At 37.7% G+C, this 14,838-nt stretch overlaps 1 protein-coding gene across 3 annotated transcripts in view; it reads right to left on the reverse strand.

Annotated features, from left to right (window-relative positions):
* The window catches only part of fars2 (phenylalanyl-tRNA synthetase 2, mitochondrial), a 138,004-nt gene that overhangs the window by 91,687 nt on the left and 31,479 nt on the right, over positions 1–14,838 (reverse strand). The gene's annotated exons all lie outside the window — the stretch shown is intronic.

Raw genomic sequence — 14,838 nt, forward strand, 5'->3', positions numbered from 1 at the left:
TTTCAGTCGCAAATAACAAATATTGCATATTTTATACCCAAGCCATATATGTGCCATACATACCAGACCGTTTTTTTCTTCCTCAGAACACAAAAGAAGACATTTTGAAGAAAGTTGGTCAACAAACGATATTGACCCTCATTGAATTCCATTGTATGGACACAAAACCACACAGTCATTTCTCAAAATATCTTCTTTTGTGTTTCACAGAAGAAAGATTCATATACAGGTTTTGAGTGACACGAGGATGAATAAATGAACAGAATTTTTATTTTTGGGTGAACTTTCAGAAACTTTCACCTCAGTATCTAGCAGGCTGCAGGTTCGGTTCAGGTGCCGGCTGCGCTCAGAACACAGGGGAGAACAGCGCTGTATTTATCTCACACTAACAGATCTTTCTCTCAGCCCAGCGCAAATATTTGCCTCGGCCAAGCAACGTTTTATGAGGCTGAGGAAAAGTAGTGACTGATTTTTTTTTCTTCAGTCATCACTCTTTCTCTCTCTCTCTTTGGCGAGTGGCACAAAACAGAAGAATTGTCAAGCAGTGATACTTATGATCTTACAAGTACACATGCATGCTGTCAGGGGTAAGAGCATTGTGTTGAGTCACAGGTATAAAAGGCTCACTGAGACAGCCTACCAACTTCACTATATTCATAGACAAAAACAGAGCAAACACATGCAGAAGTGGGTTATACTTTATTTTAAGTGTGCGTTTGTTGTAGTGTAAATATATATTTAAAGTCCGGGTAAAGAGAATTCTGAGAATTGTTTCTAAACACATTATAGATGTTAGAAATGTATTGCTGAAACACATTACAAAGACTCAGAAGTACAAACCCGATTCCAAAAAAGTTGGGACACTGTACAAATTGTGAATAAAAAAGGAATGCAATAATTTACGAATCTCATAAACTTATATTTTATTCACAATAGAATATAGATAACATATCAAATGTTGAAAGTGAGACATTTTGAAATGTCATGCCAAATATTGGCTCATTTTGGATTTCATGAGAGCTACACATTCCAAAAAAGTTGGGACAGGTAGCAATAAGAGGCCGGAAAAGTTAAATGTACATATAAGGAACAGATGGAGGACCAATTTGCAACTTATTAGGTCAATTGGCAACATGATTGGGTATAAAATGAGCCTCTCAGAGTGGCAGTGTCTCTCAGAAGTCAAGATGGGCAGAGGATCACCAATTCCCCCAATGCTGCGGCGAAAAATAGTGGAGCAATATCAGAAAGGAGTTTCTCAGAGAAAAATTGCTAAGAGTTTGAAGTTATCATCATCTACAGTGCATAATATCATCCAAAGATTCAGAGAATCTGGAACAATCTCTGTGCGTAAGGGTCAAGGCCGGAAAACCATACTGGATGCCCGTGATCTTCGGGCCCTTAGACGGCACTGCATCACATACAGGAATGCTACTGTAATGGAAATCACAACATGGGCTCAGGAATACTTCCAGAAAACATTGTCGGTGAACACAATCCACCGTGCCATTCGCCGTTGCCGGCTAAAACTCTATAGGTCAAAAAAGAAGCCATATCTAAACATGATCCAGAAGCTCAGGCGTTTTCTCTGGGCCAAGGCTCATTTAAAATGGACTGTGGCAAAGTGGAAAACTGTTCTGTGGTCAGACGAATCAAAATTTGAAGTTCTTTTTGGAAAACTGGGACGCCATGTCATCCGGACTAAAGAGGACAAGGACAACCCAAGTTGTTATCAGCGCTCAGTTCAGAAGCCTGTATCTCTGATGGTATGGGGTTGCATGAGTGCGTGTGGCATGGGCAGCTTACACATCTGGAAAGGCACCATCAATGCTGAAAGGTATATCCAAGTTCTAGAACAACATATGCTCCCATCCAGACGTCGTCTCTTTCAGGGAAGACCTTGCATTTTCCAACATGACAATGCCAGACCACATACTGCATCAATTACAACATCATGGCTGCGTAGAAGAAGGATCCGGGTACTGAAATGGCCAGCCTGCAGTCCAGATCTTTCACCCATAGAAAACATTTGGCGCATCATAAAGAGGAAGATGCGACAAAGAAGACCTAAGACAGTCGAGCAACTAGAAGCCTGTATTAGACAAGAATGGGACAACATTCCTATTCCTAAACTTGAGCAACTTGTCTCCTCAGTCCCCAGACATTTGCAGACTGTTATAAAAAGAAGAGGGGATGCCACACAGTGGTAAACATGGCCTTGTCCCAACTTTTTTGAGATGTGTTGATGTCATGAAATTGAAAATCAACTTATTTTTCCCTTAAAATGATACATTCTCTCAGTTTAAACATTTGATATGTCATCTATTTTGTATTCTGAATAAAATATTGAAATTTGAAACTTCCACATCATTGCATTCTGTTTTTATTCACAATTTGTACAGTGTCCCAACTTTTTTGGAATCGGGTTTGTACATAGTACTGAATTGTGGAGTTAAACCGTTAAACAGTTTTTCAACAATTCTCTTTTCAGGATTTTTTGGGCGGGGCTAAAATGGGGATCGATGACGCAATGGAGCGTCCGAGCATGCATGGCCCCTCCCCTATCACTAGAGCGCCTAGCATCAGGTGTCTGCTCAGTCACGAGCTCAGGGTTGTAAGCTTTTCGCACACGCTTTCAGGTTCTCACTCTGCCCAACTAAACAAATCTCACACTAAATAACAGACAATCCACCCGGCTGGTTCGCTATCAGCAATTTCAGCATCTGCCATATCAGCTCAAGAGAGAACCACTACAAATAGACAAAGCTGTCTGTGTTCACACTTGACTTATTTTTTGAAGCTGCTAGCGTCTGTTTTAAATTATAATCCTATGGAGTAAACCGTTTTCAAAAAAAGTCCTGAGCGCTTTTTTAAAACACCAGCGCTGGCGTCTTTTTCTGCAGCTCAGAGCGTCTCAACTTTTCTGAAAAAACATCCTGTCAAGCACCTTTTTCACAGCGAACCAATGACGGAGACCTGTCGTTTCCATAACAACATGCGAGGAACGTGATTGGTCGAGAAGGCTCAAGCTTGAAAAAAAAAGGCGGCCGAAACGCACGTTGGAGCATAGTTCTGTATAAATGTATGTTTCATTTTCACTTTCAATAACTTTTGATTGCATTGCTAGCGAGGAATTATTATTGTAGTTTTTAAATATGTGATTGGTTATAGCAAATACGCTCTCTGTTTATAATTCAAATGGACTTCCGTTACGCTGCCTCTCTAAGCTGCTTCCATGCACAAATGCTATCTTGAACATTGCCGGGTGCTATTTGTAACCACAACGCTCTCTTCTGGACATGGGGAGAGTACTCTGTGTTCGGAAGAAACTGCCAGGCTCGGAGCCCTCTCTCCGGACAGCACGCCAAATACACATACCTTATAACCTGCTCCTGAATTATCTATATCGCGCGCATTGACTCGTGCGTGTTTGAATTCAAATCCTCCCAATAAAACATATTCACATAATTCACATTTAATCTGTTTATTCTTTAAAAGTAGAAAATAACTCAACAAGAACAAACACAAGTGTATAAACATACATTTGTGGTGTTAACCGTCAGTGTCCTCCAGGTGATTTTAATCAGGCGACTCATGTTGTATAGGAAATAGTGAATTAGTGAGTGAACACTCAAAATCTGAGTGCATTGTGGGTAAAAAGTAAGGAACGAATGTAGGCAATGACTTACTTGATCACTTAGAATTCAGACAACAAAACAAAATGGCCGACTTTTTTTTTTAAAGTTCTTGTGCCCTCATAATCCTTAATCAAAAACGTTAACCTCCCCCCCTCGAAACAACCTCTCTTCACTTCCTGTCACAAGTAACGGCACAAGAGATTAATTTCTGCCTGGGAAAAGATTACAGCAATTAGCAATTGACAATGATCCAGTCAGTTCTAGATGGATGAAATCAAGTCCCCACCTACATTTTTTTCTCATTTCAGGAGCCGTTCCACTCGGATATACACTGCTACTTCTGTTTCATGCCATAATATATGCATGTTAAATTTAAAACCCCTTGCTATGGATGATTTTCGTGGTTATTTATGGAAATAGAAATATTGCGTTCTTCGCACCGCCTTTGAACGAGGCTGAGGAGCAGAAACTGCTGGTAGCATGTCGTGTTTACAGAGTTCAGTGGTAAAACTAGGGATGCACTGAATGTTCGGCCACCGAAAATGTTCGGCCGAAAATAGCAAAAAATGCAAGTTCGGTGTTCGGCCGAATTTGTGAAATGGCCAAATAAATTTTACCCAACTTGATCATGTTTTACTACGATTACGCTTATTTGCATTATTTTGATTTACAGTAGGCATTGTGTTTTTTGTTCATTTTTAACCCTAAAAGCTCCAGACTGCATCTTTAAAGAAACGTGTGTTGCACAGTTTGTGCATCCAAGTTCATTTTAATTAGAAAATCTCCACTGTCTGTTGATTTAATCAGTTAATAAAAAGCCATAAAATGAATTATGTTTAACTTTTAAACCCTTAAGTTCAATCAAACGTGGAAACATTTTCACTCAAGCATGTTTTTGGCTAACACTTTAACTTTTAATAGGATACAATTTTGCAACCCATAACAATTTAGCTAAAATATAACCCTCGTATACTTACACCCAGTATTTCAAAGCAATAAATGCATGTTTGGGGCAGGTTTGTGCTCACACTTCTGGACTATTTTGGTTTGAGGTGTGATAGGGAAACCTGACTCTATCAGACGAGAAGGCCAACATCTGAACTATTACGCCAACAGTGCAACGTAAGTAGACTGAATTAATTAGACCTGTCGAGCGCACTCAGAGGTTAATGAAGTCACTCTCACGTTCCTGTACCTGATCACATCTGCTTCTCGGTGTGTGCCGGGGTGTCAAAAGTCATCCACCCACCTGCGAGAGCCCAGCATGAATGCAGCCAGGTGTACTATTTTTACCCCCGTGCGAAAGACTTTTCTCAAAAGTTTCAACCTCGCCGCAAAGTCGAAAACTGGAGAAGCTTGTCATATTGCGGTCTGATGGGTTTATGGATTCTCAGGTGCACGATATGCGCTGGTAGTGCGTGCGCTGAGAATGATGTGAACAGTTGATTTAATGGAGTCCGGTTCTGAGCTGCACACAGAATGGAATGAAGACCGCAATACCGCTTAGACACATACTGCAGTTGAGATGATGTCAATACTGAAAAGCGTACAGGAAAAACACAAAAACCGTCAGACAGCGTGCAATGGAATGGAATAGCATATTGAACGCAGATGCGCATGTAACGCTCACGCGCAGGTGTATTGCTATACACCGCAGATTTCCCATTACAGATATTTCTTTCCAAGCACTATTGGGGAAAAAATACAAGTTTATCCATAATTTGTCAAGTAATTCTGAGTAAACAGACACCAGCAAAATAAGATAAAATAAGCAAAGAAATGTTAAGGTCTACTGTAAATGCTTAATAAGCGCATCACGCATGTCCCGCCCACGACTTCTGATTTTAAAGTCTGTACTGAAATTTTTATTTGACTTCACCAACTAACAACATGGTGGTGCGAATCACGAAAGACACATAGGACAAGATTTAAAAAATAGCTCAGATGCAACTAGGGATGTTAATGATTAATCATGATCGATTAATTGTCGACTCGAAATAACTTAAGGATGATCGAGTTCAAGGTCATGCACGTGTGTGCGGCTCATGCACAAAACACCTACAGCAGAATGGAAAACCACAATGGCTGTCCACTTATTACATTACTTGGCTACCGACACACCTTAGTTTACATTTTTATAGAAATAAAAGAAAGTTAATTTGGACAATGGACGCAAATGTTCGTGAGGCTCACGTCTGTCAGCGCGAGCTGCAGCCATGAGGCGCGATGACTGACAGGTCAAGGTGGAGGAGAGCTTTTGTTAATTAAAGTTTCATTTCTTCGTTTAATATACTGTAAGTAGCGTTGTCCATAACTTGTTTGGAGCGGTCGTTCGTTCGTTCTAACTAATGCTGATTTCAACAACTTCAAACATTAAAATGTCAATTTCACTGCAACTACAAGTTTGGCCTTAGCATTTGACTGGTACCCTTTTCCAGCCTGTATTTTCCTCCTAAGAAATTCAAATAGGGTCGTCACCTGTAAATAAATTTGCACAGATGTTTTTTTTTTTTTTATTAAAAACGCGCTGTAATCCCTTAGTTAGACTACCTTAGTTGATTTTATTTATTGATGCAAATGCAATACAAAGCTAAACAAGACAGGCACTGACCATAAAACGACAACGAAAACAATATTTATATGCGGTGGTGATCAGCAGAATTAGTCATTCTTCCTCACATGACGGTAACGTATAAACAGGACAACAGGCACAATGGCTCCGTCTTTGTTTTTGGGATCAATTAACAGTCGGCATGGAGGTATCAAAACTGTTTACTTTATTTATAATCAACATTATAAACAATAAAGCCAGATATTCTTGTCAGATCTAGGTTTCGTTTCCGGGAGTTAGAGAAGCGCGTTTTCCCCCGCTGTCGGCTTGTTGAACAGACTTTCACCAGAGTAAAATAGACCATATAGGCTATATGCTTGTTTTTCTTATCAAGAACATGTAAAACAAAATAAACAAGATAACCATATATCACAGACCGTCAATATACGTTGCGTTTTGTTCGTTTTGTGTGTTTGTTTGTTTTTGTATGATTTCGTGCAGGTTTAAATGCAGTTTTTTAATGTATTTTTTTTTCCAACGTTGCTAATCTTTTCAATAATATATCAACAGGATATAATATTAGTGTGTTATGAATATTAAATTATAATTATAAGCTTGATGTGAAATTGTGACTAAATAAAATTATGTAAAATTAACAAATTATGTTTTTTTTAACTTTATTTAAATAAACGAATATTCGTTTTTTATGAGCTCAAATATTCAAATATGAAATTATTGAAAAATGCCCATCCCTAGTGTCCATGCAGATTCAGAAACAAATCAACCTATTTTCTCAAGCAGACGCATGCAATGATATGAATTCGCTTATACGCACATCTGAGGCGGCGACACGTTGTATATCGGTCCATATGTTCATTATTAAATACATCATCTTATATATGATTATATTACCAATCACACCGATTCACTTTAACAATACTACTAGGCTTTTATTTAAATTTAGAAACCTTTTTATTCAGGTGAGGAAGCTGGCGTTTTGCATAGAATTTGCGTGCCCTCATGCCTTTATGCCACTGCAGAGGCATATTGCAGTATTAATGTTAATGAGTAATCGATTAATTGATCGTTAATTTAAATGAAGATCGATTATGGGAATTTGTCTAAATTGACATCCCTAGATGCAACATAAGAACATGATGTGTACACCTCCTGGGGTAGTGAAGAGGGGGTGTGAAAATGAAGACAGATGATTTCAGGTGAAAAACAAGATTTTAATGTCAAGTCGAGCTAAATATTCATTTCATAAACATCTTTCTTGTTTAAATGTACCAAAGTTAGTGTTTTGTGACTCTGAATGTGTTCATTTTAAGGCAATCAGTATAGTATTGCACCAGTTCTCAACTCCTGTGCTGGGACGCACAGCACTGAACATTTGGTAAAGCTCTGTTTCCTGACACATTCAGTTCAGTTCATGGATCTCTTGGGTGTCAGATGCGTTAAATAACGGAAATATACAAAATGTGAAGTCTGTGGGTCCCCAGGAACATGGATGAGATTCGTGAGAAAGCACTTTAGCGTAGTCCTTTGAATTGTCAAAGTCAGCATATGCAGATTTTCAGCAATAGGTAATGGAATGAAATCTCAAAATTCAATAACATACTTCAAATCAGTAATAAAATAAGAGATGAAATGCATCATAAACCATTGAATCATCCAAACACTGTCACCTATTCAGATGTTCATTCAAGTGGAAGAAAGTGAGAAATAAATAAAAAGTTAAAATCTTGCTTTTCATGCTTAAAGAGCAATAAAACCACAGTGGAAAATAAATCCTGACGGAGGTTGTCATAATTAATGGATAAAGGTGTTAATACCAAAGATGGATCTCATATAAACAGTCTATGGTAGTATTAGACCAATATATTGGTCCGGCTAAATAATTTATCAGTATCAACTGTGATGACTTGACCAAATAACAAAAGTGTCATTAAGATTTCTCATAATGATGACATTGATGAATTCCAAAATCCAAAATTATAATTTTCATTAACATAAAAAGTAAATTTTGTACGGCTATGTATATATATCAACATTAAATCAGCAATCATTCACCCTGCTTTCAAAATATCACCACTGTTCAAAAAACTATGGGGTCAGAATTGTTGCATTACTCTGAATAAATATAATATGATGCGCAAATAAATTTAGAGTTTCACAAAAATCTTTTAAATCCACATATGCACAAAAAGCGAACCACAAATATATGTTAGACGTTCCACAAAAAGGAATGGAATTCACAAATAAATACAATGAGATTTGCAAAAAAAAAATACAAATATATTTTAATGGCATTCATTTGTGGGTCGCTTTCTGTGCATTTGTAAATTGCTGCATACATTTGTGCATCAGTGCACGCATTTGTGGATCGCTCTCTGTGCATTTGTGGATTTTGAAACATTTCTATCTTCAAGACGTGCACACAATCCACAAATAGGTGGACTCCGACCACTCTCTACTCAAGCCAATAGGGTAACTTCCGCCTATGTTGACCAATCCACGATCTAGCTTCAGCCAATCACGTTTTGCTTTACACTAAGATTCAGGGAGCAAACATGGTGGTCTAAATTCATGATACTAAGAAATGAGAATGGCCTCTTCTTCATTCTACTCAGTAATGATTGGTTGTGTTTATACGCACTCTCTGTATGTTAGTAACAAACGACTTTGTTTATGACTTGATGACTGCGTGCACAGACTGGGGTGGACAATCCCGGTGACTGATTTGGTCTGCTGCCAGCCAGCCGTTTCATTGTCTTTAAAATAAAAATGTCCTAAATCACAATTAATAAGCTCTCCTTGTTATTCGTAAACATTTACGCAGTAATATTTAATCAAACTCACTGAGTGCAGCTGTGACACGTCAGAGGGGACCTGGGCCCGGTTGCATAAAGCACCTTAAGTGTAATTTTCCCTTAAGTGTGTCCTTAAGTATACCTTAAGTTTTACTTAAGTTATTCTCCTATTGTCTTTGGTAAAGGAAAATCACCCCTTAAGTGTCATGCTTAAGGGAGAAACTTAAGGTGCTTTATGCAACCGGGCCCTGGCCCTCCCGGCTGAGACTGGTTTCTCCCAAGGTTTTTTTCTCCATTTATTTATCATTGGAGTTTGGGTTCCTCGCCACAGGGCTGTGTTGGTTTGCTCACCGGGAGACTGCTATATTAGATTAGCTTAATGGTTTGGTAAATTCCATTAACATTGCTTTATTAGAATGATCTTACTTGTTCTACAAACACCATGCACTTGTGACGTGGTCAATGTGAATATTCCCGTTGTTGTCATTTGGACGTTTTATAATTGCCGGCTCCGCCTACGATTTACGATTTCTGCAGTACACAGTAAAAAGAAAAAGTGCCTCCTGTTGTGTACTCAAAGAACCTTAACCTGTATTTTAAGTGCTCCAAAGCTCTTTTTCTCATTAAAAGGGTTATGGTGGAACCATCTATAGTCGTTGTGGTTCTTCCAGGAACCTAGAAGATTCTTGAATAACCCCATATTCAGTTGTGAAGTTCTGGAGTCACCTTTTCACTACACTGGGACCTCAAAGTGCAAAGGGTTATTGAAGGAACTCAAATTCTAAAAAAAAGATTCTTGTAAGATCTGTAAACTTGTAAGTGGTTCCTGGAGAATCTCTCTTGTACAAGACAGTATCTAGAGGAACCCCCCAAAATTCTGCATGAAATAGGGATTTTTAGTGTCTGATCGTTTTGATGTTTTATGAGAATAAGAATAGTCCAAAATTTGGTTTTTGGCCCCTGCTAAGTGAACACACATTTTAAAATCATCCACATGATTAGAAAAGGCTAAATGTTATTTAGAAAAATTTCAGCAAGCTTTTTGATTATTTTATATTTCTTACTATTTGTATTATATAATTAATTATATTAATATATTATACATAAACATTTTTACTCTACTGTATAAGTAGATCCTAAGTCACTGAAATCGTTTGAAAATGTAAACGTTGTTGTGCTTTCCATTCAAACAAACTGCAGCTGCTCTGTGTGTTTATTGTGCAGTCTCGCCCTCCACAGTACTGTGGCGCTGTTGGCCCAATGTCGCAGCGTCAAGGCATGTGCCATGTGGCGCTTTCGTTAGCATGTGTGTTTAACTTTTTCCAGCTCTGCGCAGACCGATCACTTTATGACAAAACGCATGCGGACTTAGAATAACATCTCTAAAGCATACAGAGCAGTCAGTTCACAAATAGCTCTCACTGTGCTTTGATGTCGCCGATCCGTCTGCGATCAAACATGAGTGGCACGAGTGTTCACCGGTGTTGTTCCGCTCGCGGGAATTCAAAATAACGGATCGCAACAACCTCTCGACTGTCCCATTGGATGTAAGTAAAGTCAAAATATATTAAGTTATTAATATTAAGTTATTAAATAACTTAAATATACTAACTATATACTATTTATATAAATGTATACTCTGACACGTCTAATTGTATGGCCGCTTTTGGCTGTTTAAACCATTTATTTACACAGTGTAGGCAGCGCATGTTTTAGCCGAGATGCTAACGAATATAAGTTAAGATGAAGCTTGTGGGGCTAACGTTAAATGCGTAACGTTAGTGTTAAATGACAAACAATGACTTTTAGCCACTTTTAGCTATTATGTTCACTTTTAGTGAATGTATAGCTCTTTTTTAACTTATTGATGTTTGTGTTGAATGGTTTTCCCACCCATGTTACATAAATTGTCTGTAATTAAATATTTGTATCATTCAGTTCTGTTTTTATCCTTTTAACTCAGAATTTTCAGTATTCAGTAAAAATGTAAGTATTATATTTATTGTGATATTTTCACTATTATGTTATTTGTTATATTTGCACATGTAAAAATACTCATTGACAATGGAAAATCTGAATAAAGTGGATTATTACAGTTGTTGCTATAAATAGCCTATTGTACTCCTTAACCATAGACCAAAACAGAGACTTCCAGGCATTGTAATATTTTTTTTATTGTTACATTTGTAAACCAATTTGTGATGTGCTAAATGATTAAATTTTGTGTTTTATGAGACGTTATCTAAATCCCTCATTTTGGTCTCCATGTCTTATTCGCAGGGGCAACCAAGGCCAACAGACCCGGCCCACCCTGATGCTCATCCTTGCACTGCCTGGGACACCTAAGGCCAACAGGCGCAGCTCCTGTTCTCTTTTTGCCATAAATACATATCTACTTTAGCAATGCAAAATTGTGAAATGTACTATAGAAATAATTTTGACTTTGACTACATGGGTCCTCACACCACCTGGTAATAGCACGAAACCCATTTGGAGAGAACAGCATTGTTTTCTCTAGCTCGCAAGGATTTGCTTTTTAGCAAATTACAACTTTACCATGGGTGTAGGCCTTGCTATGAGACACTACGTTTTTGCTGGATTTTTTTACAATTGTACATTTGTACAAAGTACCTGAAATATTTCTGTATTTATATTTAAAATTAAGGCAAATTATTTGGTTAGTTTTGTTAAGATAAAGACTTTTCACTTATAACAATATCATCAACACAATATTAATTATACATGTGATTTCATGAATTTAGAATGGTAATGTTCAATATTGACCATTCTGTAAATATTTATTCAATGTAAATTGTTGTTGTTTATCAATAAACTGTTGTATTTGATTTAGTATTTCTGCTTATTAAAATATTGTGAATAGCAAATATAAACTGTGAAATGGTGCCTTGAAGCACCCAAGATGGTTCCAGACCATTTTAATAAAAGGGATCCCAAGAAGCCTTGAGGGTTCCTCAGAGAACCGCCCTTCATTAAGCGGTGCCTTGAGTTTCCCCTGAGGGTTCCGCCGGCGTGGCAATGTGAAGAACCCCAAATGGTTCCTCAAAGAACCTTTAATTTTTACAGTGTACGGTTCATTGAGTTCACCTGTAGCTGCACTGTAAAAATTAAATATTCGTTAGCATCTCGGCTAAAACAAGCGCTGTCTACACTGTATAAAATAAGTAAACGGTTTAAACAGCCAAAAGCGGCCATACAATTAGACGTGTCAGAGTATACATTTATATAAATAGTATATAGTTAGTATATTTAAGTTATTTATATATTTTGACTTTACTTACATCCAATGGGACAGTCGAGAGGTTGTTGCCATCCGTTATTTTGAATTCCCGCCTGTGGCGCGAGAGGACACCGGTGAAAACTCGGACACCTCGTGTGTGCCAGTAAGATGTTTGATCGCAGACGGAACGGCGTATGACATCAAAGCACAGTGAGAGCTATTTGTGAACTGACTGCTCTGTATGCTTTAGAGATGTTATTCTAAGTCCGTATGCTTTTTGTCATAAGGTGATCGGTAACGAAACTAAACGAAAGCGCCACATGGCACATGCCTTGACGCTGCGACATTGGGCCAACAGCGCCACAGTACTGTGGAGGGCGAGACTGCACAATAAACACACAGAGCAGCTGCAGTTTGTTTGGATGGAAAACACAACAACATTACATTTTCAAAAGATTTCAGTGATTTAGGATCTTATGGAATGAACAGTTATTGAATGATAGTTTTGTCTCCAGTTAATATAATATCAATATTAATACATATAAAATAATTAAAAGCTTGCTGAAATTTTTCAAAATAACATTTAGCCTTTTCTAACCGTGTGCATGATTTTAAAATGTGTGTTCACTTAGCAGGGGCCACAAACCAAACTTTGGCCTATTCTTATAAAGCATCAAAATGATCAGTCTAAAAATCCCCATTTCATGCAGAATTTTGGGGGTTCCTCTAGATACTGTCTTGTACAAGAGAGATTCTCCAGGAACCACTTACATGTTTACAGATCTTACAAGAACCATTTTTTAGAATTTGAGTTCCTTCAATAACCCTTTGCACTTTGAGGTCCCAGTGTAGTGAAAAGGTGACTCCAGAACTTCACAACTGAATATGGGGTTATTCAAGAATCTTCTAGGTTCCTGGAAGAACCACAAAGACTATAGATGGTTCCACCATAACTAGGGCTGTCACGATTATTAAATAATCGTCTCATCGCGATTGTTTGACCTCATCGCGATGATTTCGGATCATCGCAATTATCGCACATCTCTATAGAAGACACTAGGGGGAGCTGTAGTGCATCTGCATATTGCATATTTTAGTGTATATATTGTTACTAAAGCATGGTAATACTTGTAAAATGTACCACCACAACACAATCACTTAAAGAAAAAACTAAAACATATACAAATTACCTGCAGTACAATTTAATATTATTTAAGCAAATCTCAGTGTGAAAACCAGTCTACCAAAATTTCATTAACACACAAGTAAAATTTTACTGTAGTCTTGCAAGTGAGAAAAAAACAGACTAGAAGCTTTTCTATGACTGATAGTATTTTAATGGTGGCTTCAATTCACACCTCATCAATTTACTTCATTTACAAGTATTTGGTGGTTGTATTATTGACAGGTAAAAGCCTAAACCTTAAATATATGATGACCCATTTTTTTCCGATGTATTTCCAAGAAAAAAACATAGTCTTGTATTCAGAACAATATGGTCGTTTCAATCGCTGAATCAAAAATGAATGAGAATTAAATGTCAAAGCTCAAAAACAGGCAATTAATCGTCATAATCGCCAAAGCCCTAAAACAGACAATTAATCCCCATAATCGCAATGATTTATTAGACAATTAATCGTCAATCAAATTTCATAATCGTGACAGCCCTAACCATAACCCTTTTATTGAGAAAAAGAGCTTTGAAGCACTTAAAATAAGGTTTAAGGTTCTTTGAGTACACAACAGGATATTTGAGGCACCTTTTATTTTTACTGTGTGGTTTTCAGATGCTCGTTTAAAGGAGATCACTAGCAGAGACGAGGCTTCTTGGGGTTTTGGACTTGGATTGTTTGGCATTGTTTTGAGCACTTTTACATTGCTCACATTACATGGGCAGTCACGCATCCTGCTTTACACACTGATGATGCTGATGTTTTCAGAAATAATGTTAGTTTTGTGTTTATATGTTTACTTTTGAGCTTAATAAAGCCTTTTTCTATTGAGCTTTGCGTTTGTCCCTCCTTTTGTTGCTTCCCTTTGAGTCAGGGGTTGTAACAGTCAACGAAGGCGGAAGTTACCCGATTGGCTTGAGTAGATAGTGGGCGGACTCCAGCTATTTGTGGATTGTGTGCACGTCTTGACGATAGAAATGTTTCGCGATCCACAAATGCATGCACTGATCCACAAATGCGTGCTGAAATTTACAAATGCACAGAAAGTATACGGGCAGATCATTCCACAAATGAGGAACAGATCCAGAGAACATACGTGAGAGTGAATTTGTGGATTTCAAAAATGTTTGTGAAACATTTATTTGCGGATCATAGTATATTTATTCAGAATAATGCAACAATGCTCATCAAAAGTTTTCCAACTATTGGTGAAACATACTCCTTTTGCCAAGATTTTCAAGATTTGTCTGGTCGTGTTCCACATAAACCACAAACCCACAATCCATTACTTCTACAGACATTTCCAAAAGAAATCCCCTAGCTAGACCCCAATTTGTCATCTTACCCAACTATTTTTCAAACACCAAAAATCCAAATGTCATTGAGAGCTTTAAGGTTTCAGGAACATGATGGCGGGATCTGGCGG

This window comes from Triplophysa rosa, linkage group LG23 (genome assembly GCF_024868665.1).
Source record: "Triplophysa rosa linkage group LG23, Trosa_1v2, whole genome shotgun sequence".
NCBI lineage: Eukaryota > Metazoa > Chordata > Actinopteri > Cypriniformes > Nemacheilidae > Triplophysa > Triplophysa rosa.